The following is a 26,421-nucleotide window of genomic DNA, read 5'->3' as shown; positions in this document are numbered from 1 at the left end:
TTTCCTTCTCCCAGACTTAAGCAAATGTATTATATTGTAGCATTTGAGAAGTTAAAGTGAAGGTTATATATTATTCTATTACACTCCAAAAAGCCTGATTGGATTCAAAGAGGGCCTCAGGTTGAAAAATATATAATAATTCTTACAAAAAAAGAGAAACTGTATATGAGGTTTAATGAGTGATAAATCCCTATTAAAAATTCCCTTTTTGTCTAAAACTTGATCTGGTAGATATCAGTAAGCTCTGGATGAAGAAGTGTTTTGAGAGATAAAAGCCTCATATTTTTCAAAGGAAAGTAAACATGAATGGGTTTCTAACAAAATTTTACTTTCTTAGAGAAAGAAACAATGATTTAAAAAGTGCAGAGGAATGTAGTATCTGACATCCTATGACATGATAAATCCTAAAAATATTTAAACCCACAGAACTTGACCTACCAGAGAAAGGAGTGACCTTTCAACTTAAACTGCTGATCATAAAAAAAGTAAGACAGGATCAAGATTATTTTTAATTTAGGGTAAAGTACTCACAAATAACAGAAGTGGAAAATGCCTGGATTGCTCTGGCCTGCCTCAGACTGAATGCAGCTCTTACGCAAAGCTGTTCACCAGCAGATTTGTAGGCATTCCACATTTGCTGTTCCTAGGCATGAGCAGGGAAACTGAAATACAGAAAGATAAAGTGGGCAGCATCCCTGAGATGGGGACTGGTAGTGGAATCAGGATCTCACCACACCCGCTGATGTGAGGCAAAATCCAGCAACATTATCCCCATACCATTCTCCACCAAAGAGCAATAACTTCTTTCCTCATCAAGTTTCTTCTGGCAGGGAAGTGTTCAAACTTAAAAGAAACCAAAAAAACAACCTAAAAGACCCTCAACAGTCTGTGGGCATGTGAAAGAGATCATAAATGTGGTGCCTGTGCTGGACTGAACTCTCTGCACTGGGTTTGGTGACCCTGGACATCACTTCCAGTCCTCTAGCCCTACAAACTGTGATTTCATTCCAGGGGTCATTGGGAAAGAAATGCAGCATTTCACAGATTTTATCTAGCACATACAAAATGATCGTGTCCTGACATTTCAGCTGTTGAAAAGAGCCAGTATTTACTACCTCACATGAAAAAGAGCAGAAGGCTAAAATGCGTAACAAAGTAAAGCCATGATATGAGACAGATGAACTCATTTAGATAAAATAAGACAAGACTCAACCTTCATCTGAACTTCACATTGAAGCAGTTAAAGCTGTCATGGAAGGAAGATTAAAAGTTAGTCAATTTATTTGTCTTCCAGTTCTCCTTTTTACTTAAGCGACTGCTATTGAAGGGCTAGCAAAGATTTAGAGGAGAGCAGTTCCTGCTGCTGCTGCTACAGCTTTCTGAGCGATCCTGAGAGGTACTCAGCCTCTCATGCCTCACTTTCCACTCACACCCTAGTGTTCCTGCTCCCTCTCCTTGCTCTCTGACATACATACCTCAAACACAAACTTTAGAACAAGAACTACTCTTCATTATGTGATTACACAGAGCCTGAAGTCCCTCTTCCAGCCATTGTGTCCAATGTGCTTGCAGTACAAATGATGTTGATGAAAGTATTTTTATCTGTGTGTCCCCCAATGTGACCTAGATGAACAAATATTTTTGACAGAGATATATTCTTCATATTCTATCTCTTGGGTTTAGCATTCTGGCTATAACTCTTGTGAATTTAAAAAGCAGGAGGAAAAGAGACATTAGAAAAAAGAGAAATATTAGACACAGTTTTTCTTGCACTATATAAGCCCCGTGGTATTAGCATGCCTTCATTCGAAAGCTAGAAGCAAGCAAAGGCATTGACTATATTTTAATCCATACTTTATGGTAAGCAATTATCATTCTGCTATATGTCATTTCCCTCTATATTGCTGCAATAGTGTTCTGGATTTTTGCATGAATCCTTTGGGTTAGAAATGTCCCACAAAATATTATGGAAAATATTTTTATGGAAGAAAATGTTATACAACTCAGCATGGTCCCACTCATAATTTGTTCTAAAATTATTCAGAAATGCTACTTTCTCTATCTGGACTTCATAAATAGGTCAAACACCACCAACTGAGCATAAAAATAACTAATGTTTGATGGGAACTGTCTTTTGGGTCCTTTAAGTGCTGTTTCTAAACTGGCCGTTTTCATCCTGTTTTGAGTTGCCACAAAAAGGAGTCAGCAAAAACACCTTAGTTACTCCTACAAGTCTTCATTTGTGAAACAGTCTTTAACCAAAACCAATAATCCTTGCTATACCTCAAGATATTAGAAAAAGTGAGGTTTAGAACACCTGTCAATGGATTTCTTCAAAGGAAGAAAATCCTTGTTCCAGCTTCTTGGTCTTTCCATTGCAGCTTAAGGGATCTCTTCATCTTTCCTTCCCACTGCCAGTGCCCCATTTTGTCTTTCATTTCCACGGCACTTAAGGAAATCCTTGCTCTTACTCATTCTCATTTTATTCAACAGATAACAATCCAGTCAACAGGCATAATAATGTTGTGAGGGATTCCAGTCAGCAGAGAGCCATGGAATCATTATGGCTGGAAAAGGTATCTAATATCATCAAGTCCAACCGTTAACCTTACATGACTTGGTCTGGATACCACTATAAAAAATTCACTGCTTGAGGCATGGTTGAAACTGGGCAGATAAGGCACAGAAGAGCCATTCTACTTAGAATTTTGCATGAGCAAAAATATGATCTAATAGCACTCATTGCATACTCACATGATATAAATATACCAGTCAGTCATATTTTTCAGAGTACTACAAACAATAAAAAAAAAGCAGCAAGAAATATTAGTGCAGGCCAACTGGAACAAATAGTTAAAAACTTAATGATAAAAAGGAAAAAAGAAGAGAAAATGTGAAAGAAAAAAGATTGATATCTGATTTGAAGATCTTCCATAATAACCATGTGACATGTGACACAGAATTGCCTCTGCTTGCCTGTGAAGTATTTACAGATTTTGATAGGGTTTTTTTGCAGCTGTGCTGCACAATGTTTGAATATTGCCACCATCCAAATATGAATAACTATTACAATAACAAAACATTGTGAATCATTGTGTAATTATCTTCCACCCTGTGTAATAGTAACTATGTTAATAATTTAAATGGTTTGCAGTGTTTCCATCCTTTATGCAGCAGTACTTAAAAGTGTTCCCATCACTCTGGCAAGGTACACTGCTGAGTTTATGTCATGCCAGTCACTATATGGTTAAAGACTAATTTGAAAACCTAGCAAAAATGACTATAAAGTGAATATGTCAGTCACAGTAATTCATGGAAAGGCAGGAAATATGTTAAGGTAACAGAATAGAGTTTACCCTAACATTTAGGAAGAGAAACAAATAAATCACTTTCATGGCATCTAAGACATTACAAAACTGTCTCAGCTATAACAGCAGGTTGCAGGGCAATATTTACTGATAATTCCAATTATTGTTTTTATGGGTATTCAACTTTGGTATTTCTGTTTCCTTAGAACTGCTCCCACAAAAGATTTAAATTACAAATTTCTGTTCTTATATAATAATTTCACCCTACCACTACTATTAGAATGTCAGCTCTCATTCTTGGTCCGTTTTTCAGTTTATAGGTTGTTATGGGCAAATTAGTCCTTACCTATTACAAGTGTTTTCCCTATTCAATTGAAAAGTACATTGAAATAAATTCAGTTTCTGTAGTGACATTAGGGTGAATATTTTCATTTCAGTGTCTGCTACAATCCATGCTACATTTTTTATTTGTTTTCATTTTTCAGTGGGGCACTCAGTCACATTCTGAAACTTCATCCACAAAAGAAGAAACAGGTTTTAACCCCAGGAGACCTGGCAGAACACTACAATAACCTGTAATATTAGACAGAAGCATCCTCAAAAGGAAAAAAATAGAGTCAGTAAATGAGGAAAAAAAGAAGAAACTCCAGCCCCAAACAGGATGTAATTGATCTATTCTATCAATTCTGCAAAGAAAGTAAATAAAAAAGAAATTGAAAAAAAAATTTCCTCACATCACAAAACAGATGAGTTTGGGCAGCATCTCTGGAGATTGTCTAGGCCAACCTCCTGCTAGAAGAACAGTCAATGAAAGCAGGATGCTTAAGAACTTGTCCGGTTGAATTCTGGATATCTCTGGGTAGAGAGACTCCACACCTCACCAGGCAACTTTGTCCAGTGTTGAATCACCCTTGCAGTAAAAATGTTTTTTACTTAAATTTTCTTAACAAGAATTTCCTGTGTTTCCATTTGTGCCCATTGCCTCTTTTCCTTTCAGTGGACAGCACTGAGAAGAGTTTGGCTCTGTCTCCTCTTCACCCTCCCTTGCACACACTGATGGATTCCCACCATGAGCCTCCTCTTTTCCAGGCTCAGCAGTTCCACCTCTCCCAGCCTCTCCTTGCCTGTCAGATGCATCAGGCCCTCAACCATCTTCCTTTCCCTTTACTGGACTATCTATGAAGATTTTTTACTCAAATACACATTGTTTATGCATATTAATTATACTTATAAATATATGGCACATATTTTGAAAAGTTCCACACACCTCCTTAGGGGAATTCTGTACGGAATGCTAGAATTAGATAGGCCTGCTCAACATTAATTCAGTTATGGGGTGTACTTAATACAATTTTTAACCTATTTTGGGAGGGAGTGGTATGATCTATTATCCATTCAGTCTACATATTTGTTTCCTCTTCACTCTTCAGTCTGTGGCTTGAGACCCTTTTTTAACACTTATAATCAAATCCTGATCTGAAATTTTTTTTTTCACTGACTTTTCAGTGTAACTTCTCACTAGTGTAAGTAGCTGTGCCACAAATGTTCACAGCACTGCTGTGAGGCAAGGTAGCATCTCTACTCCCATTTCACAGACAGCCTCTGGCCTGAATTTTTAAAGAACTCTGCATCATTTGCACTTTAAATGTCCCCACTGACTTTGGTTGCAGCTGCCAGTGCTCAGCACATTTGAAAATCCAGGCTTCTAGGGCTGCAGACTGGCTTGTCCAACACAATCAGCTTAATCATAAAGCACAATGTTTTTATCTAGTGAGATAACAGTTTGGAACAAGGGAAAATCCTACTCAATGGAATCTTTATGGTTACAGCTCCCCTGAATAACTGTCCTTTCCACACTCCTTCATTTCTTAACCACTGTGTGAGATATACAGCATGTGGTAAAGAAATATGAAATGCATGCATTTTACTGAGCAAATCTCTCACTTAAAATGTGACATCTTTGGTTTGAAAATAAACATGATTCAAGAAGTGTGTGTGCTGCTCCGACAGCCAGGTCCTCTCCTTGCTCAGCCAGCTCTTTTGCACAGCATTAGCCTAATCTTACACTTCTCCTGTGACAAGCTTCCAGAAGTAAGTGTGAAAAGGCAGATCCCTTTCCACTGCCCCCAGGAAATGAGATGACCCTGCTGTTGTCAGTTGGGTGACACGAGAGCTGCATCCCCTGCAGAAGCCAAGGCTAGTAGGGACTTGTCATGAAACACAGCTAAACATTGGGAGCACATTTAAACTGCAATGTAGGAGCTCCACAGGCTCCATCTGAACTTCTAGATTTACTTCGGTTAGGTTTAACATATTCGGCCTCAAGACTGATATTCTGGATGATGCTACTGCATATTTTACCTCCAGTTCATAAAAATGGGGGGAGTGTGTGTATGTGTGTGTGTGAGGCTGTCATGAGCTACACTTCTTCCTAATCTTGAGGCATCTCATGGTTTCAGTGGCCCAACATCACAGCTCCAGGGAGTAGTTTGCATTATAGCAGCCAAAACCCAGCTGTTTGTTACTCAGAGACTCCCCAGTCCAACATACTGCCTCCACTATGCCAGCACACTGCAGAGCTCTGGCCACACTGAGCTGTAGCCTGTTTGTCCAGCCCCATCCCTGGAAAAGTTTAGGGGGCATAAATCCACCCCATGAAGTTCAGGAACTGCTGTTTGACAGAGTGCCTCTGTTCTCACTGTCACAGCTGAAGTCCAGACCAAAGAAACGCTTCCAACAAACCTTTCTCGAGACAGGTCAAGAGGAAAGGGGTTTTCATATTGCTCCATGGATGATCTGCCTTAGACAGCATTTCTCTTTCTTCCCAGACACATGGCAAAATCCATCTCCATCCTCATCCATGCAGTCCCTGTGCTGCTGTGCTCAACTTATGCCTAGGGATGGCATATTAATAGGTTGTCCTTCTGTGTATGTTTAATTTCTGAGGCTGATGACCTGAACATGATATGAGCACTGACAGCCATTGTAATTGTATAAACTTGGGGAGGGGGGGAAATTAAATAATCACAACAAAGCCAATTGTCAAGAATAATAAGGTTTTCCTTTTAGTGCAATAATAGTGTCATTAATTATTAAAAAAGAAAAAATAACAAGGAATCATCAAGGCAAAAAGTATATGAGCCTGGAAACTGCAGTTCCTTCTTATATAGGAGTGCCCTCTGCAGTCTAGTTCCTGGGGAGAAATGCTGTGCCCAGTCACATGATGCTGCTGTGCCAGAGGAAATCAGAAATAAGTTGGTCAAGCCCAGGGCAGAAAGTCAGGATGTGGAGCCATAATGAACACCTGAAGCATGGGGTCCACAGTATTAAAAGACCATTCCCTAGGCAAAGTGCTAGGACACGTCTGACAGACAAGCTGAAAGACCTGAGCATGCTTTAGGGCTGGGTTTTCGGACCTGAACTTTGCAGCCAAGGAGTCACAACTTTAATCATCGCTGCCTAGACATGGAGCAGTTTAGTCTTTGTTTTAAAGCTTAGCAGAAACTGTAAAGTGATCTTCAGGAATGTTCTTCAAAGGAGACATTGTCTCTGTCCTTTCAGGATTTTAAGCTCTAAAGCTGGTCACATGCTGCCATAATATTTTAATGTCATTCCTAGCTGGCAGGTAGCAACTTGCTTTTCATCAGTGCCTTATGGAAGCAACCCAAGCGTTAAGATGTGACCTCATTTCTAAACACATTTTTCTCCATCAACTGCAAACTTTACAGGAGCATAATTTCTTCTTTTATTATGCTGCACAAAAATTTCTATTTTAAATTTTAAAAAATTTGTGTGAAAAGGAATACTTAATTTGAGAGGGAAAAAGCCCTAAGCCTCTAAAAGTTTATACTGCCTCCAATTACTTTTCATGCATGACTATGTGGCAGGGAATACTTCATTATACCAGGTCACCAACTTTGACATCTCTAACCTCACAATAATGGTCCTTTTTGTAATGTACCAAAATTGAAAATCAGTTTAGTTTACGTTCTCACTAGGTTCATGGCTCTGGTGCCTAATATATTGCTGACTTGTAGGTCAGCATTACTCCCTAGTGAGGAATATTAAATAGCCACAGCTTATATTAGAAGGGGTGAAAAGGTCCAGCTCAAGTCTGCTGTATAGTTCACATTCGTTAGTGCTTTAAAAACTCAATAAGTTGCATAATGTTTCCACTTATCCATGAAATTGAGGTATGATTCATATCACAGGCATCTTTAAATGATTTGTAGTCCCCTCTTTAAGTATGTATTCCACATAAATAAATACTTCCTGAGTTTGTATACATGATTTGTGCTAGTCAGTATCATAAAAGAGGCACAATAGTGCCTGACCTTTATTACTGTGGCAAGAAGTTCATACATCTAATGGAAAACTCCCAAACAGCCAACAGGAATGGTGTAATACAAAGCACCTCTGTTTGGAAAAGGCATTTTTGGAGCTTATCAAAGTGCGAATGCTATTTCCCTCCATCAAAAACTTCTGTTCTTTCCACACCCTGTACTCTCTGTGCCTTCTAAAATTTTCATTTTAGGGCTGTGTTATTAAAATTAGCATTAGCATGTGGGATACAGTGTTTGACTGCTGATAGCTGTGGTTCTCCTTGCTGCTGCTCGTTCCTGAACTCTGTTTGTGAAACAAACTGGGCTGGAGCTGGGGGCCTTGCTTTACCAGTGAGCACACCTGCCTTCAGTAACAATACTGCTTTTGGGGCTTTCACTGAACAGAGAAATGTTGGAAAAGAGACAATATTTACAGCTGTCTGGAAAATGAAGGATGATAGTTGTTAAACCCCATGTTCTTTCTCTCACCATGATACATATCCAATGTCTGGTAAAGTATTTGCAAGAAAACCAAAGATGCTAAGTTGACAGGACAAAAGAAAAGCTGCAGCAGACCCAAAAATAGATGGGCTCAGGCAACAGTCATCTGGAACAAATGCTCTGGCCTGAAATTTTGGACTGTTCCTGGGGCATCCTTTGTAAATAATTTATTATTCCAGTCCATTTTGGGGAATGCCAAATAAAATGTCACTGAATTACCATCAGTCAGAGAATCCAGTAGCTACCATGTTCTCCTCCCAGGACTTTAACAGACTTTCCCAGCAAAGCATGTCCTTAACACTCCTTGATATGTCTGTGCAATCACAGCCACTGCTGGCAAATCTGTGTGTAAACCACCCTGGAAGTATAAAACACAAAATATGGCGTGAGGCACATTGAAGCATAAACATGGTGTCTTTTATAAAGAACTACAAGACCAAGGTCTATCTGGAATAAAGTTTTGCAGAACAAGATTCAGATTCACTGTCTCAGTGTACATGGATTTGTGATGGATGTTACTGCTATTCCATGAGGATCTGTGTAGTCTCTGTGCAGACCCGGGTGACAGAGCCAACTGCTTTAATGGCATCTGTGGCACAAGCCCCATGCTCCACCATGAACAGTTCTCTGGATAACAGCCCCAGAGGATCCTCTGAGGGTTGGCTATAGGCAGACCGAGGGCTGCAGAAGGGGATGAAGGAAAGAACCATGTTTTCACCTCCAAGACCCTCCCTCCAGCACAAAATCCTTGTGGATTCCTTACCCAGAATGTGTGACAGCAGTGGGTTCCTCATGCTTTTGGTATCAATACACTTGAAGATTAATGTGGTATTTTAAGCTCTAATGTGGGTGTGATTAATTCTTTTAAAGTCATTGGAACTCAGCATAAGTGAAAACACTATCAGATCACAACCTTTTAATTTGCACTATGTTGTTATAAGCTTGGTAAAGGAATTACTGAGTGAAATGGTACAAGCTGATTTATTTGAGTCAGATGAGACAGTGATCACAACAGACTGTTGGCCAATGTGTATGAATCTGTAGGAGTCCCAGCTAAATAAGAGAATAAGATATTTTTTAGTTCCAATTTCTCTGATGTCTTTTGAAAAGAAAAATACCTACACTTAAAGAAAAGGTAATTTCTGCAGAAATAAACCCCAAACTAACAAACAAACAAGCTCTTTGCATACTGTGTGTTTTTGTCTTTGAACAATAAAGTTTTTTCATTGTCCCTTAACTGCTTTGTCTTGTTTCCACAACGTAAAAAGAAAAGCAAAAGACAGCCCATATACATCATTAATTTATCATAATGATGGTGGACTTTTCAGTTTCTCCCAAAACACTGAAGTATTTGTTGGAGCTTATTTAAAAAAACCCAGTGTGGTTTCACTGAAACAGACAGCTGAATTTGTTATATGGATATTTGTATTGATATGAAGTACATTATGTTCTTGAATTTTGATTCAAGAAATATACTGCCTCGTTTTACTGTCAATTTGTCTACCTCCCCCTCTCCTTTTTTTTTCCCCCTGTTTTAAATCTGCTCCCCCTTTGTTGTCATGCAAAATTGCCTAAAGGGCATCCAAGCCATTACCACGCACGTGGGTCTCAACTGAGCAAAACAAGCTGCGTGGTGTGCAGACAGACTCTTCAGCTCAAATATCTCAGCTAAATCTCCTCTGTAACATTGTGTAGGCCAGCCCTGCAGCACGTTCCCCATGCAATGCCCTGCACAATGACCTTGTTCACCACAGCTGGGCCCAACTGCACTTCCCTTGCAGCCCAGTTGCCTCACAACTTCTGGGTTGATGACACGCAGCTCTGGACTCACCTCTTTCATGGGAGAGTGTGTTAATTTTTCCCATGGAAAAAGTTGCCACTTGGCCCAAGTATCCTGACTTCCCTACACATCTGTTAGAATAATTTCCTTGAAAACTCATTTTCTTGGCCAGCAAGGTGAGAACATGGTCCTTTCTCTCTCTTTCTTTCCTAAAATTTATATCTAGTACATGTGAACAGTCAGAAACAAGACAGAACAATGAACTCTATGTGGGCACAGCAGTTGCCTATAAATGACACTTATGCTGGTTCAGAATATATGACATGGCAGGCAGAAATGTTCAGATAAAACTATAAACAAACAATCAAAATCATTATTGCAATTTGAGAACCAGCTAGAGACTACTTGGACATAAATCACTTTGAGCAGTAACACAAAGGAAATATTTCTGAAATGTTGGCTGGCAGCCATCTTAAAAAAGTTTTTTTCTTTCTTTTTGGGGGGGGTTTGGATTTTTTTAGGTGGATCATATGGAAAGGCACGACACTTCTGGCTAACATCTTTTTTTTTCCCCTGAAGATCACAATATTTTCATTCAACACTGTGGTTTTTCTGCACATTAGAATGTGTATTTATGAGAGAAATAACAGCTCAAATCCTCATTAGTCTTCATGATTTCACAATTATAGCTGCTGTACATGACCTTCCCAGCCACAGCACTGTACTAATCTGCCAGTGCAGGAGTCTTCCACCATGACAGAGCCTACTGACCTTTCCTGTGAGGGCATTTTGGGGAGGACATAGGCTTGGACAAGGGGCTGACCCAACTCCCAGAGGCCTTGGGCTTTGGGGGCTGTGAGAAGAAAAGTTAACCGAAAGGCTACATATTGAATTAGGGGCCAAATCCCCTGTCTGGCTTCAGTTTTGGGACCTTCCTGCCCTGCACTGTGTGCGCCACGGCACTGACGTGGCTGAGCTCAGATTTGATCTGCTCCAAGCACTGCAGAAGTGCTTCCATCCAACAAAAGGCTTTATGAAACTCAGGGTGATGCTTTCTTCTGTCAGCCTCAGGCACAACACAGGGTTTTGTAAAGGAGAAGCTGTGGTGGTCACTCAGGGTCACCTCAGGAAGCTCCAGGGAAAGAGCAGGGCAAGCAGGGATTGGTGTAGAGGAGAAGAGGGCAGTGCCTGGGTCACTCATGGCATGGGGGCATTGGACCTAAACTGTCCACAATATAGAGCAATCAGAAATGCTATTCAGTAGCTGCAAGGAGACTTTTCTGTGATTGTCACTCTTTTCTCTGCTCCCTGATACTTCAGAGGGAGAGAGGGCAAAGTTATCTCCTCCCATCCATCCACTCTTCTCCTGGTATTAGCATGCAGGCAGGGACCCCCTCATGGGGGAAGAAGAAGATGTAGCCCAGCACCCTTTTTCATGCAGGATGGCAAAGTTTCCTCTGACTTTCAGCTGTGCCTAATATGGACAACCCTGCTCTGCCAGTGGCTTGCAGAAGGTGGGACTTTTGCCTTCACGTGTTCCTGTAAAACACTCAGTACCCTGCAGCACAATGACGCAAAGTCCAAGAAAGGGCAGCCTTCATGCATTTGGTGAAATTAATGCTAAACTACAAAAAAGTCCCCTTTCTAAGGATGTGGGTATCCTTGACATTTCTTTAAAGCAAACTGCAGTGCACGCTGAACAATATTCAGAGTCCTGCTGAGGCTTCAGTAACTTAATTATGCTTTATTCTCTTTCTAACCCACCCACATACATGCTTTACCAATTTAAACTTTTTATAGATCCTGCTAAAGTATTTTCTGCTGTGCTTTGCTCTTAACATCACATTTGTTTTTCTCACTTCAGTCCTTGCTGAAGTACAGGGTGCCTTTTCATGTTGTGCAAGATGGTGTCCCAACTCTTAGTGTGGAGCAGAGCTAAAGTGAAGGAGGGAGAAATAAAAGAACTTTACCTTGTGCTGCACCTCTGTCTGGTATCTCTGTTGGTGTAAAATACACAGCACTGATTTAGGAGCTTTGCTTCTTGCACACTAATAAATTACTGGAAGCAGATATAAAAAATGCAAATGGAATCATACTTAAATGAAAACTGAAGTGTTTATAACTTCAGGAAATTGTTACAAAGCAAACCCAATGCTAATTGTACAATCAGGTCCAGGCATACTCTCCTGCAAATGTAAAGAGTGGGTCTTCCTTACAGAACAAGCTCATATTCTCTGTGTTGCACACAGTGATTAAATACATATATTATTATCATTCAGCAATAGACAAGCATATTTCCAATGAAACATCAAAAAGGTCATACCAACTTACCTTTCAAGTCAGGAGTAATTAAAACCATTTTGAGCCCTATTATTTTCAGCTGACAACAGCTGATTCCAATGGGCTCTGTATCATTGAAAGTCTGCGCAGTGTTTTGCAAGACAAAGTTCAGATCCATGCTAAGCTAATACATCCATTCATCTTGGAGATCTTCTTCCCCAGCTAAAATTCTCTTTTGTATTTAAGTAGTATAACAAATCCCTCATCAATTGAAAAGCAAATTCCCTAGCACAGAACTGAATTTCAGGACTAACAGCAAAACTTGGAGACTTGAAAATAAAATGATTGACGTATGCAGTTGATAATTGCCACCACTCTCCATAAGATTTTTGTGCTGAGTTGAGCTGATTATAAAATAAAAGGAAGGGGTTTCCTAGAAAAATGAAAAAGCTGTCTTAAAGAAAGATGTTTTTCAGATCTAAAATACAAAAGTTGAATTCTATTTTCAAATTGAAATAATAAACTAATCAGATTTACATAAGAAAGAGCAACATGCAAAATGCATGAAGTTTTTCTATTGAGGAAAATTATTTCTGGCAGTTGCACCACTTGAGATAAGGGGCGATGGAGACATGAGCAAATGTCTTGGCATCACTTGTGGTGAGCTTGGAGCTCTGCCTGGCCAGATATCTAAAAGAATCAAAGCTCATCTGGCACCCTCTTTAATCTTTAGCTAATGCACACATTGGGGCTCAGACTTCACCTTTGTTTTATGATGTTACCAACGCTAATGACAGTTTCACTTCAGTGCGACATAGAAAGTGGGGAATATTTGGGAAGTTATACCCACAGGCAGAGTAATGAACATATCTTCGCTGGAAATCATAGGAAGATGCTCATTTAGGCTGGTCCTAATTGTGCAGTACGAAATCAGAATCTGTTCACAGCTTGGGCACAATAAATAAAGCACAATCCATGTTCTCTCCACCTGCAGGCTTAAACAGCACTGTACAAACCATTTCCATTACAGTCTACTGTATGCTGAGTAAAAGAACATGACAGTAGAGTCTGTTTGAGGTAGGCATTGAATGGAAGATGTGAATGTCAGTTTCTGGTTATGTGTGGGTTTATGGAATTCTGGAATTCACCCAGGCCTGCACTGGGATGTGAGGAAGGCAAGCCTCAGAATTAGCTGCATGATAGTGGATGGAATAATTTTTCCATACAGAGGGAAGGAAGACTGTTTTAGAAATGACATTAGTTTATTCTCTACAAAACAGGAAAGACTTGCCTCAGGCAACTGAAGGAAGCAGCAATTGCCATTTTTATTCTTTCTTTTCCCTGAGGGGATATAAGGCAATGAGTCAACTTTGATTCTCCCCTCAGCCCCACTGTCAGAAAGGCTGCCAAGTATATATTGGGTTCCCAAGGGCAAAAGGCCTTCAAGCAGATATTTGTGATACTTATCCCTGTGGCTGGTGCTGAAAATTAAAGACACATGATGTTCAAACCCGAAACAACAAGCATAGCCTTCCAAAGACAACCAGCTGCTTCACTGGGAACTGCCAGAGCAAACAATTAGGAATTCAGCAAGGATATTCACACGGCCTGCTTTCTCCAGGACAGTTTGGAATTCTCTGCCATGAGGAGAGACGACTTTGATATTTCAGAAAAATTATAAGGGTGATTATTCATCACTGGCTTTGTCCAGCTGGGGAGGCAAGGGCAGGTATCTGTTTGAAAGAAAAAATAGCTGAAGCTTCCTCAGTCACCCTCAGTCAGCAGGGCAGTTAATGAAACTTTCATTGCCTGAGTACCGAACATGAATTACACTCTAAATAGGAAATTATCTTTAAAGGCAAGCTGTTCAGGAGGTTAACCATCACTATCAAAACTGAAGGGACCTGACATGATATGCTTTTATCAAATGGTTTTATAAATGAAAGTGAGAGGGATGGACACAAGTTGCCAAATTCAGCCTCTTTCTGCTAAGCTTCATGTAGGTACAGACACTTCTTTGCTGGTGTGGTCTAGCATGCATAACACCTCCATCACTGTGCCCAAATTAAGAGAGGCAGACTGGAGTCAGCTGTGCTCACAGAATCACACCTGAGGTGAGACTGAGCACTGACTCTGTTACATAAAGCAATCCACCTCCTATGCAAACCTGTGAAAGAACTCCAAAACTGACATTACTAGAATTACCAAGAGTATATAGTATTTCTGTATATCATCTTTTCATCTTCCCATGCACTTTGAATATACTGTGCTTCTTCCAGGGAATGTCACTTCTCATACTTTATCTCAATACTTGATGGTTATTGTCTAAAGCCTACAAAATGGGAAATAACCATAGAGTTCAACAGATGCACAATTCTTCATATATGTCAATACCTTGCAAGAAATTGTAGAAATTGTTACAGGAACAAGAACAAAACTAGCTGTTGGTCACAGCTCCAAAATCCCATAAAAAGTGTTGCCAGAGAAACACCATTCAGGCCAAAAAATATGAAGATTTTTGAAATGCAGTACTTAAAAAGGCTATCAACAAATTAATTTGGAACCATCTGCATAATCAGATGCTCAAATTCATATCAAGGTTTTCACTATGGATGGCAAAGCATCAGGACATGAACCTTGTCTAAACCTCATCTAACTCTTGACCTAGACAGTGACCAAATCTTGCAAGGGCATGACTTTCTGCACAATTTCTAAACTCCCTGGTTCTATCTGGGTCAAACACTTTCAGAAATACAATCTTTTCTGCAAAGCTGTAAAATGCCTCTTACTATTTCACTGAGGGCTACCTCATCACCCAAGTTGCACTGAGCATTTCACTGTCTAGTTCTTGGAAATGAAACTTCTATCTCAGATCTCACCAGAATATTACCATGGGGCCCTAAATGCACATAAGAAGAGTGTGCATCACCAGAGGTTCAGCAAATACAGCTTTTTAATTTAGAGTAATTCAAATGTTGTTGGTTTGAAAAATCATTTAAGAAGTGAATGCAACAGTATTGGCATTCCTTCAACAGAGGTAAAATATTAATCAAATAAGCTATGGGAGAGAAAGAGAACCAAAAGATAAAGGACAGAAGGGGAAAAGAAAGTGAAATTATTGTATCTGTATTCACCTATTACTAATTATATCTATAGGTACAGCTAGATGAATAGAAATGAAAAGAAGGTGAGGAGAAAAATATTTTATTGTACAAGATAAGAATAGACATCACTGAGGAGCTGATCTCCAGTGCATTTCCCAGATCATTTTAAATGATCTCACATGAACTGCCTGCAAATGAAACTGCCAGCTTCACCTCCATCCAGTGCATATTTGAGCCAGACTTTTACTGAGGCTGTTCTGATTTCTGATCAGAATATTTTTTTCTTTGCCCTTCTGCTAATAACATTTGGCACACTGCTGAGCTGCTCTATGGAAAATATAGATATTATACTATATAGAAAAATACTATGTAGATGCTTGAAAACCAAAAGTGGTTAGTGAGAAGATATTATTTCTTAAGCTAGTATCTTCAAGATAGTATTTCTTAAGACAAGCTTTCTTAAACAGATGTTTTGGCAATTTTTTCAACTCAGCATAGTACCAAACAGATTATCTTTTCTTTTCTAGAGTAGCACCTTCTGGGAAAGGGGGGTAAAACACATAAAATTTGTTAAGGGATCTTTCCTGAGTTGTGCAAATAGAGCTATAAATAAGTGCTGTATTTGTGAGCATGCAGAGAATGATAGTTTCCAGTAAAGCTTTCAAAGGCACTAAATTCACTTTAAGAAAACTTCTGAAGCCTTGACTTTTCCTATGAACGTATGCTACGTCTCAAAAACACAAAACCAAAGATCTCGATCAAAAGCACAAAACCAGCAATAAAAAGCCATTCAGCTGGAGGAACACCATAACTAGGATCTGTTTCTAGAAAATAAAAACCAGCTTTGCACTCTTTCTCTGCATGTTGAAGCATGCATTTTGGGTGCCTCTGCCTGAATATGCTGCATTCTGGCTTCATGGCAAGAAGCCAATAAGATAAAACACGCTGTGAGATCATATTTTGTAAATCAGAACTTTCCCAAAGAGTACTGGTAATACAACAGGTCTAGAAATTAGTAAAAAATATCAGCAGTTTCCATCTTTAAAAGTTCAGCTTATCTTCAGACCTATTTACCATCATCTAATATTACATGAAATACATAAAAGTTATGAGTGCAACAGTTAAAACAGCACTGAAGAACTGGACTGGATAATTTACCTGTTTAGGGACCTGGATGACTAATGCATTAGCTCCTAAAGCAAATATAAAGGGATAGAATTCTGCTGGTGTTATACAACCAAAAAATCTGGAACAACCCTTCTGAGGCCCCTGGAAATTCTAGGATGTTAAAGGAATGTGTAGCAGAGCTCAAAATCCATCCAAAATCACTGTAATGCCATAATTCCTTCCTAACCTACATGAGAATATATGTATTTATAGGCACAAGAATGGCAAGATTACAGAGTGAAATTCATAGAAAGAAAAAATTCTTTCAAAGAAAAGAACCCCACAGATATTCAAGCTTGAATGCTTTGGAGATTTAAATAACAACTAACCAATTTTTCATTTTCTTTCAAACTACAGTCAACGAGCAGGTTGTGCTCTTAAATTATCTCTGGATGCAATGCTCACAGGCTGTAAACAATGAAACCTAATTAAGTTGGTTTGAAAAATGCCTGGTGAAATACTTATGATTAAATTATTTCATCTGTAGATTGGGGCAGCAAATTTCCCAGGGTTGTAAAAGCACCTACATCATAACATGGATCAAAGTATTTGCCATGTAAAATGAGAAACAGGCCAACAAAAAACTGACAGAATTAATTCATGGTATACACATTTCCATCATACTAAAAGCTGCCTCTGTGCACTGAGCCATCTGTAATCTCAGTTCTTTTTCCTGTAAGTACTACATTGCTGGTTAGATCAATTTGTTCTTTCAGGGTTATTGTGCTTTACACTTCCTCTGCAAGCTGCAGTTTAATGGGTTTTTATGAAGATGCACCTACATTAAAAGAAAAATATTGTTATGTCTTCATAGTAAAGTTCTTGAGCCAAAGACCTTCAATCTCCAGTTGGCTATATACATTACAATTCACAGTTTCTGTACCATTTCAGAGCATTACTATGGTATTTCAAAGTCACCACAAATAAATCTTCCTTCACAGAAAATAGTTAGTCAAGCTAATGATTTTTTTAAAATTTAATTATCACCGTCACTGCAGAGCCTGAAATACATTATAAGGAAGTAGTAAAAACAATGACAGCAGTGTCTATCAATAGTGTGCTGAAAGCAGCCCTTTAGCTCCTGTGCAAACAGCCTGTGGAGTGAATAAAAAATAATACTTTGTGCCACATCCCTGCAAGGAACTTTGAGAAACCTGGTCTAGTTGAGGGTGTCCCTACCTGTGGCCAGGGGATTGGAACAAGATGATCTTTAAGGGTCCTTCCAATATGAACCGTTCTGTGATTCTGGGACTTGATGAAATACAGCTTTAACTTGGCACACACTACCTGCACAAGCCTGCACACAAGCTCACAAGCCTCACTTGAAAGATTACAACAGCCTGTGAGATAACACACCTGAATTACCTGTTGCCTTCACAGCTTGGCAACCAATTGGTACAACCACTTGTACAAGCTCCAGCTGACTCTTAGCTGTGTCAACAACATCCCCTCTTCTGGATGCGAGAGACTGTCCTGTTTAGCACACCTTTGACAGGTTGTGATTTACGCCAGTTTTTGCCCCTGTAAAAGCATTAACTGTGCTTAATTCCATATGTGCTTGCAGCCAGCCTGGGGACCCTGAGGTAACAGGGTAACATTCATTCACCTGCATGGCTCCTAACTTGGCATACAGAAAGGGCTGTGTGTAAAACAGGGACTACAGTCTAGATTTCACTGTACCTTTCACTATTAGTCAGACACCTCTTTCTCTTCCTATTTGTATGAATTGTACACAACAAACTTGTTTTCTTCAAAGAAAAATCAAGGCGATCACTTCCCTGTTCATGCAGAAAACTGCCCAGCTAGTCTTGAGCCTCCTCCACATTTTTGTCTTTGCCTTTGTTTGACCCTACTGGAGTCTAAATGTTCACTAAAGATGGAAAACTTTGTCTTGAAACTGGCAGAGCTGATCTCATTTCTCCACTGGTTGTGCAGCAAAAAATACTCTAGGTGTTGCAGAAAACTCAGTTGCTCTTTTAGATGAACCTCCACTCTTTTCTTGGTCATTTGCTTTAACTATATGGAGCAGTACTCAGCAAGTGAATGAAGGAGATGGAGGAAAACAGTTTGAAACTAATTAAGGCTTACAGCCTAAAATCACATTAGAGATGATTTTCTGTATTTGGCTTCTGTTCTGTTCCTGTCCAGCCAGGATTCATTCTCCTGACAGTGGTCCAGCAGCCACTGACATGGACTATCTGCTCCAGTGGTATTCCCCAGATGAGGTGCCCAGTGCCCCCAGGCAGCTGCACAAAAGAGTTAAACTCCGTGAGAATCTGAGCATTTTTGCAAAGGTCCAAGGATCCTCACAGACCAGTCTCCTTTCCTGCAATGGCAATGGATTCTGAAGAATGGATTCTGCTCAGAGAAGGAAAGGATCAAAAGCGTTAATCCAGGATACCCCAAGAAGAAAGTGTCTAGATCAAGAAGATGCCAGTCCCTCTTAAATTTTTAGATCAGATTGGATGTCAGCATATTCATAGGACATGGGACACTTTTGCAGACAACATATATTGCAAGTGTTCTCTCTTGCTGAAGCTTGAAGAATATGAGGGTAGGTACTTAAAAACATAACATGCAAATATCAAAACAAGTAGATCAAACCTAAAATAAGAAAGAAAAGAACAAGCAGTGTGAGTTTCTTTGAATTTGGTCAAAGCTGTAGGCTGCTTTACTGTTATCTAAATGGGATCAGATATTGGTACAGCAATATACAAAAATCAGGCTGTTATGCACTCACGCGATCTGCTTTACCAGTTAGTACTTTGCAATACTACAAATCACCACTTCCCCTCCATGACCTTTCGTAAACAGTCAGTAATCTAAAAGAGGAACACAAGGAATGTTACACTAGATGAAGAATTAACATGCAAATGTTCATTCCCATGTTAAAGAGAAGGGCACAACAGCTGTGATGGAGCTAAGCTCTCCTTTAGTACTGTGACCTTTCTTGAGGAATTCAACTATTTATTTTACAAAAATAAATCCAACTGTGTCCTGAGATATCCAGAATTGAAGAAAACCAGGCTTCTGACTTGAAAAGGTCAGAAATTAAAATCTGTCAATCAGTGCTATTATCTAACAATATTAGGGCTGCTCTCTCTTTTTTCTTCTCTCTAATAAACTACTGGAGAACGAGGTAAAAGAGCTATGATTAAGCCACTTGGAAAAGTCACTTATAACCAACAGCAAAATCCAAAGTTAGGTGTAATCCTGTGGACAAGGGCTCCCTCTGTGCAAGGACACTCCCTGCCACAGGACAGGAACAGTGTGCCACAGTGAATGGTGCCAGCAGTGGAAGGAAACACATAAACCAAATTAGCCCTCTCCCCTTTCCACCAGTAAATCCATCTGGTAACAGCTGTTACCTATCCAGTTTATACAATCTCTTCTCCAAAATCTTTGATGTGCAGAGGACTGGAAAATCTAATCGTGTCTTGGGAAAGAGGATAACAAAAATATTGAGAAAGTAATAAAAACACAAACAATTCTCTTACTGCAATACTTGCTGAGAAAGAAAGTTCTTCAGATCTGGTTAGTTAGCAAACTCTTTTATAACCAGTCATGAACGAAGCAAATTTAGTATTCATGGCTACGGAAATAAAATTTAAAAACAGGACTTTCTTCTTTCAGCAATCTTGAGAACAATGATATATTTTCATTTGCTTTCCTAAGGACAACTAGAAAATGAGAGCATTGAGACTTCCTCTGGAAGCCTGCAGTTTACAGCCAAGGCACAGTTCAGCCCATTCGCCCAAGGACTTGATTCTCCATTACATCAGCCATAGTGGAATGACACTTGTGCAATGAAGATGGTAATGAACTAAAAAAGTAACTTACGATATCTCTGGTTCTACCATATGGTGAAACTGGCCAGAAACAACACACTCTGGGAGGTCTGTGGTCAGAAACACCAAATATGGAGCAGCTTGGCTGCTACCTGCCCTGCCAGTACTTCCCAGCTGGAGATGTGGCATCCCCAGGGAGACACACCAAGCCCAGCTCCCACTGGGGATGACATAACTGCTCTCTTTGGCTGCTGAAATCATCTCCTTGGGATGTGCTACCCATGACATATGCCCCACAGCAGTTAAATGAGGAATGAGAGTCCTCTTGTGTCCCTTTTGCCCCAGACAAGGAGTCGCAGTGTTGCGCAAACCTGCCCGGCTCGGGGCGTGGCTGCAGGATGCTGCTGCTGCTCCCGCCGGGTCCAGGGGCTGCCCGGGGTTGTGCTCAGCCAGGGCTCGGCCAGCGGAGCGGGAAACAAACGGCAGCACCTTCTGGGAAACAGGGAGGGGGCCAGTCTCCAGGCACCTGTTGAAACAAGATCATAAGATTTAGGTTGGGAATGCCAGCGCGCCTTTCCTGCACGGATCCTGCCGGCACAGCTGTGGTACCTAGCAGAGATTGCAAACCTTCGCACAGAGCGCTGTGTTCTTCCCATTCTGGCTGATGTAAAATCAGAATAGCACTCATACCAGGTCAGATATACACAGTGAGAGAGAGAATATGAATTCTGGATATGAATTTTAAAGCTCTCCCTCTAGCACAATCCCATTTACCTATGGCTCCTGTGCACACAAATCTCCCCAAAAGGCACCTTGTAACACGTCAGATAATACCCACAGAGATTTTTTTTTCTATTTGGAGATTGCTCAGTACAAACTCTCATCAGCTTATTTTTGTTTTAGATCACTGCAAAATGGCTCTCTGTTTTTGAGGGGGAGTAAAGTAGAAGACGCAGGGGGGAGGCCAATGTATTTTAGATTTTAAGGGAAAGAGCCCCTCCAAAGTGCAAAATCTTTCAAAGACAGACTTACACAGTTTGTGAAACTTGTGTGTGACTCCTCTCTATAACTTATACCACACTCTGCCTCCTTCACCCTCTGACACATAGCAAGAAAACTGGATTCAAAATGAGATTGCACCATGGTGAATTCATTCCTTGAATTGCATCGTAAGTTTCAGCAATACACAGCGTGGGAACACGTCGATTAGCTCTCGCTTTGAAGAAATTGGATTTGCAAAGGTCAGCAGTGGCTCGGCCCATTTCTCAGCAGATCTTTGGCTTGCTTTTCATCCCGGGACTACCAGGGAGGAGGTCAGAGAGGAATGACAAAAAGAGCGAGCTTTTTGAACAGAGCCCAAAGAATCTAACTGTGCTCCCAGCAGTGTGGAGGTTTCTTTTGCTCAAAGCTAATAAAAAGGTAGATTTTAAACCAAATATATGGGAATAACTTTCTGGGTTTACTTTACATATTAAACAATTAATTGTTTTGGTATAAACTAAGAACTGCTTTCCAATGTAACTTTTGGTCTGGCAAGGGCTGCCTGAAGCTAATCTGTAGAAAAGCCTGCTTGCCCTCCCCCATCCCTCCCATTTTTTGTGCAAAAGGATTCAGCCAGCCTGGAAAAGAGGTAGAAAGAGGCAAAGCTCAGCCCCCAGTGGAAGTGTGAAATCCAGGGAGTTTGTGCTCTGTATTTCTCCTTTGAAACATGTTTCCCAGTTGTTTAGTTTGCTCCTGTGCCAGTGCACTGAGACAGAGGTAGCTTCATTACCCTTTTGGGCCAGAGAACTCACAAAATATTTTGGCCACTCTCTGTACCTTATTAACATAAACTGGACTTTCCTCCTGCTGCTGGCAGGGCAGGCTGCTGGGAGTGTGTGATCAAGGCATTTCGGCGGCTGTCACCGACACTCTCCTTAGGCTGGCGGTGAAGGATTCCTCCTGGATCCTGAACAGGGCTTTGCTGTGGCCACTTACACTGAAAAACCACAAACGAGGAAAGGAGGTGGGAAGAAAAAAGAAAGAGAGCAGGTTAGAAAGGAATTAAAAAATACCAGCAAGCCTGAGTTCCTTCACGTGTAAATATTAAACATTTCTTGCAGAAATACAGTACACCCATACTGAAATATATCTCCTAGAAAACTGGGAATAATGCAATACTGGCTTTTGCCCTTCCTAATTTATTTGATTCAGAAAATTCCCCTCTGAGTCTGTCCCAGGAATTCCCAGAGGTCTGGCTGCTGCAGAAGGTGCCAGCAGGAATATTGCAGATCCTGGGAAACCTGCTGGAGGCAGGGGTACATTTATAGCATGTGCAAAAGTGATGTACAACAGAGTGTTATACGCAAATGAAGATGAAAAGAGAGTGGTTCTTGTCAAACTGACAGACGAATGATGTTTCTGTGACCTAACAGGAAGTAATAAATGCTGGGTTTAGGCTTTTAGAGAAGACATGGCTTGTTCAACTGCTGCTTCAGAGCTGCATCAGCCTTCTACCAATATCTATCAGCAGCATGAAAAATGAGTCTGTGGAGAGCTTGTTAACAACTCTGCCAAGGACATTGTGCCAGCTCCTCTCACAGGTGTTGTTACCACAGATCCACAGTACCCTGGAATTTCTCATTACCTCCCATACCACCAGCCCTTTAGATGAGCCTCCACTTTCCAGTTACAGAGATGGAAGCAAGTAGGGGATCTGAATAAGGTTCCCCAGCTAAGGGGATCTGTCTTTAGAAATAGCACTTTGTGCCCAATATAAGATCCCATCTAGAGGTTTTGTTAGAGCATCCTTTCTAGGAATATAATTTTTAATTTTACAGATTTCCTCAACATTTGACCTACAGAAGATTGCAATTTATGGATACATACCTCATTTGCAAATTTTTATGTGTGTAGCGCATATAAACAAATACCTAACACGGAGAGTTTAGGCATTAGGACATGTACTGGGATTACCTGTGCACAGCCCTTCATGGTCAGCTGTCAAATCCCAGATCCAGCTTCTTTTTTCTATCTAGCATTCTCTTGTCTCTGTTTTCATTTTAACACTCTCTTATTATGCGTGATGTTTTTATCAACACTTACGTCAGTATCCTTCAGTGGAAAAAGGCATCCTTGTGACCTTTTTTTCAAAAACAAAGCAAAGAAAGTCAGGAGGTTAAGCAAGTACAATTGAGGGTACCTTGCTGAGCTGCAATAATAAAATAAAAGATTGGCCTGAACACATATTTTTTATTGAAAGAGAATGAACATAAATTACAGCTGCTGACCATGTAGTCATTGTTTTTATGAAGTGTTTCTCTATACACATATATGATTTCCACATATAAATTCCCTGTTGGACTGAAAACTCCTCACATGAAACTGGTGCTTTTCTAAATAAATTGCCCACAGAATCAGTACTTCGTCTCAGATGTAAAAAGCTCATTATGGAAAAAAAGCATCTCAGTGTCCTGGTGGAAAGCAATGCCAGACACCATTCAAGCTAAAAAAAGATCTGCCTGCAGATTGTGTAGCATTTTCCCTCTGCTTTTCTACTTAATTATTTTCCATAATTTAATAAAATCCAATATAGCATAGCATACTATAACGGTGCCTGCAGTAACAGCCACTCAGTCCAGAGCAGAAAAAAAGCAATTCTGTTCCATTGAGGATTTCAGTATTTTGAGTTTTGTCTCCTTTAAAACTTTCTTTAAGAAGGGCACCTAGCTCTGGTACAGTCTGAGCACAGAAACCCTGAAGCCCTCTGCTCTGAAAGAGCTTGTTTTATGGAATGCCCTCAAACCATGCAGTGTGGAAGCTTGGAAACTGCTCCTGTTTCCAACTGGTCGGCTTACTGTGGTCTCCTCACCAGAGAAAATCAGAATCAGATTGCTGCTAGAATCAGATGTTCCATATGGGGTGATCAGCTGTAAATCTGAGAAAGCACTAAGAATATGAAATTTTTAAAAAAAGAGTCCCCAGAGCACACATGAAAATCCCCACTGACCATGACCTCTGTTACTCCATGTAGGAAAGAGGCAATGCTGAACTAGACCGGGTGGCCATGTATCCAGGGTCATCCGCTGCTGCTCTTGCTCTGGAAGCACAGCTGTCTCCTCATGGAACCAGTGAGCTCAGCAGAGACCGGGTGAAGAATGTGCTCCTAAGAGATTCCCCCTTCCCGAGAAAAAAACTTGGTTTGACAAACTGCTAGATGTGCATCAGAATGTGACAGAAGGGAGACGCTTTCAGCAACACTCTGCTGAACCAGAGTGGCAGAGTGTGGTCCCCAAAAGCGCAGTTGCCTTCATTCCCATAATTTACTTTCATCCGTCTTTTTCAAAACCTTCCCTAATTAAGCTTAATTGCCATGCAGTCACACATTAGTGCAACATTCTGTCCACTTATGGACCACCCATAAAATCCTTCATAGCATTAATCCTGGAAAGTGGTAAACTGCTTGTTTTGTTTTGTTTTCTAATGTGCATAAGTGCCTATAATGCAGAGCAATGGCTTTTTGGAACTAATACTTGACTCTGATTATCATGACAAGATTCTTAGTTTATGTCAGAAAATCAGAGAGGTCAGAAGGGTGGTTGTGTTTTGGGAAAAAAGCATTTGTGATGATTTGGAATCTAAGAACTTTGGTGCAGAACCCAGACATGGAAATTCTCACCTCTTTGTCATGTTTAACTCCTTCTTAGGACAGTTATGGGCCAAACCATGACAGTTTGGATACCTTCAGCCTTTGTGAGTTAGTCAGGGTCTTCGCATCACTTAAGCCTTCAGTGAGAGACTCCCAAAAAGCAGTGATCCCATGACCTCATGCAGCCCATGGAAACTCTTTTTTAAATATGTACAAAAGTCTAGTCTGGACAATGCCTCTAAACAGTTTTTAAGATCTGAACCTTAATAGAGTATTCAGAAATACTAAAAGAAAATAACAACACAGAATTGCAGGGAAGTCAGCTGAAATATCCTTGCAAGCAGCTGATTATTCTCTAGAACTACAGTTAATCTGAGTGCAGTGACTCCCATAATGCAGAATTCAGGACCCTTGAACATCTTGGATGCTGAAGCGAAACCAGCCAGTACCAGTTACCTCTGAAAAGAGTTGGGAGGGCTGAAAATTCACTTGACCAGAAGGACAACAAACATAAGGACAAGGAGGAAGTAGTGTTAGATAATACAATCAAAACTTCTGTAGCAAAGAGACAACACCACAACTTACAGCAGAGAGATAGAACATGAGGGAATTTCAGCCTCACTCACTTTGGTGAGTGACTCAGGGAGTCAGAGATCGCACCATATGACTAAAAACTTCATTTACCATTTGCACTGACATGGTTTCTGGGCCTTGTGTATTTTTGCCACTGCTAGAAATACTTTTCTTAGTCCAGAAATGACAAAAAGAAAGGGAGGACCAAAATTTAGGTCCAAGTAAATATTTCTAAATTATTAGTAAGTGATTAAGTTGCATCTATTCCTTTCCAAAGCTTTCAAGCTTTGTAGGATGTAAATATTGGAAAGGGAAAAATGAAAGGAGAAATTCCAAGAACTCTCTAAACCAGGAAGGGCTTGCTGCACATGCAATTTATTATCTAAATTTGTCCGGCATACACAGTACTAGAGAAATGCACATTCTGTGAAAAAAGTAGGGCTCTTACATTATGCCTGTAAGACAAAAGTAAAATAGAGAACAGGAGACACATAAATTATTGTCTGTGAGTTCAGAGGCAAATTCAGATGATGATTTAATATTTTGATGTCAGGGAAAATCATTCTTTTCAGTCACAGCTTTATGAATTTCGAAACTGAGCAAAAAAATCCCCCCTACTTTTAGCTTAATTGATTACTATAAAAACGAAAATATATAATTTTTCTTGTTTAATAAGAGCTAGAAAATTTCAAATGATGCAAAATTTCTTCAAAGTTTCTTTCTTAAAAGCCACACACACAAACCCTCATTGTTATCTATGTTGATACTGTCTTTGTGCTTATTTACTGCCCAGCCCCAGCATTCTTTCTGGGTGGCAACAGCACAAGGCAAACACTCATGGGCAAACTGAAGTGACAAGCAAACAAGCAAAACAGAGGGAAGAAAATGAAAAGTGTGTACTTGCTCTGACAGCTCTGCAGCAGGGTACTAAGGGTATCATAGCTGCATTGAGTTAGTCCTACAATTAATTG

At 40.1% G+C, this 26,421-nt stretch overlaps 1 long non-coding RNA gene across 2 annotated transcripts in view; it reads right to left on the bottom strand.

Annotated features, from left to right (window-relative positions):
• Positions 1-10,416: 10,416 nt before the first annotated feature.
• LOC146439294 (uncharacterized) overlaps positions 10,417-26,421 on the bottom strand; it is a 31,042-nt gene continuing 15,037 nt past the window's right edge. For both annotated transcript variants that reach the window (XR_014850738.1, XR_014850737.1), the window contains 3 exons: positions 23,206-23,371; positions 22,069-22,228; positions 10,417-20,776 (listed from right to left, as the gene is read on the bottom strand). This is a non-coding gene — a long non-coding RNA (uncharacterized LOC146439294). The remainder of the gene's footprint in view (positions 20,777-22,068; positions 22,229-23,205; positions 23,372-26,421) is intronic.

This window comes from Lichenostomus cassidix, chromosome 3 (assembly GCF_008360975.1).
Source record: "Lichenostomus cassidix isolate B80296 chromosome 3, HeHo_3.0, whole genome shotgun sequence".
Lineage (NCBI taxonomy): Eukaryota > Metazoa > Chordata > Aves > Passeriformes > Meliphagidae > Lichenostomus > Lichenostomus cassidix.
The sequence above is the reverse complement of the archived record's forward strand: the minus strand, read 5'-3'. Positions and strand labels throughout refer to the sequence as shown.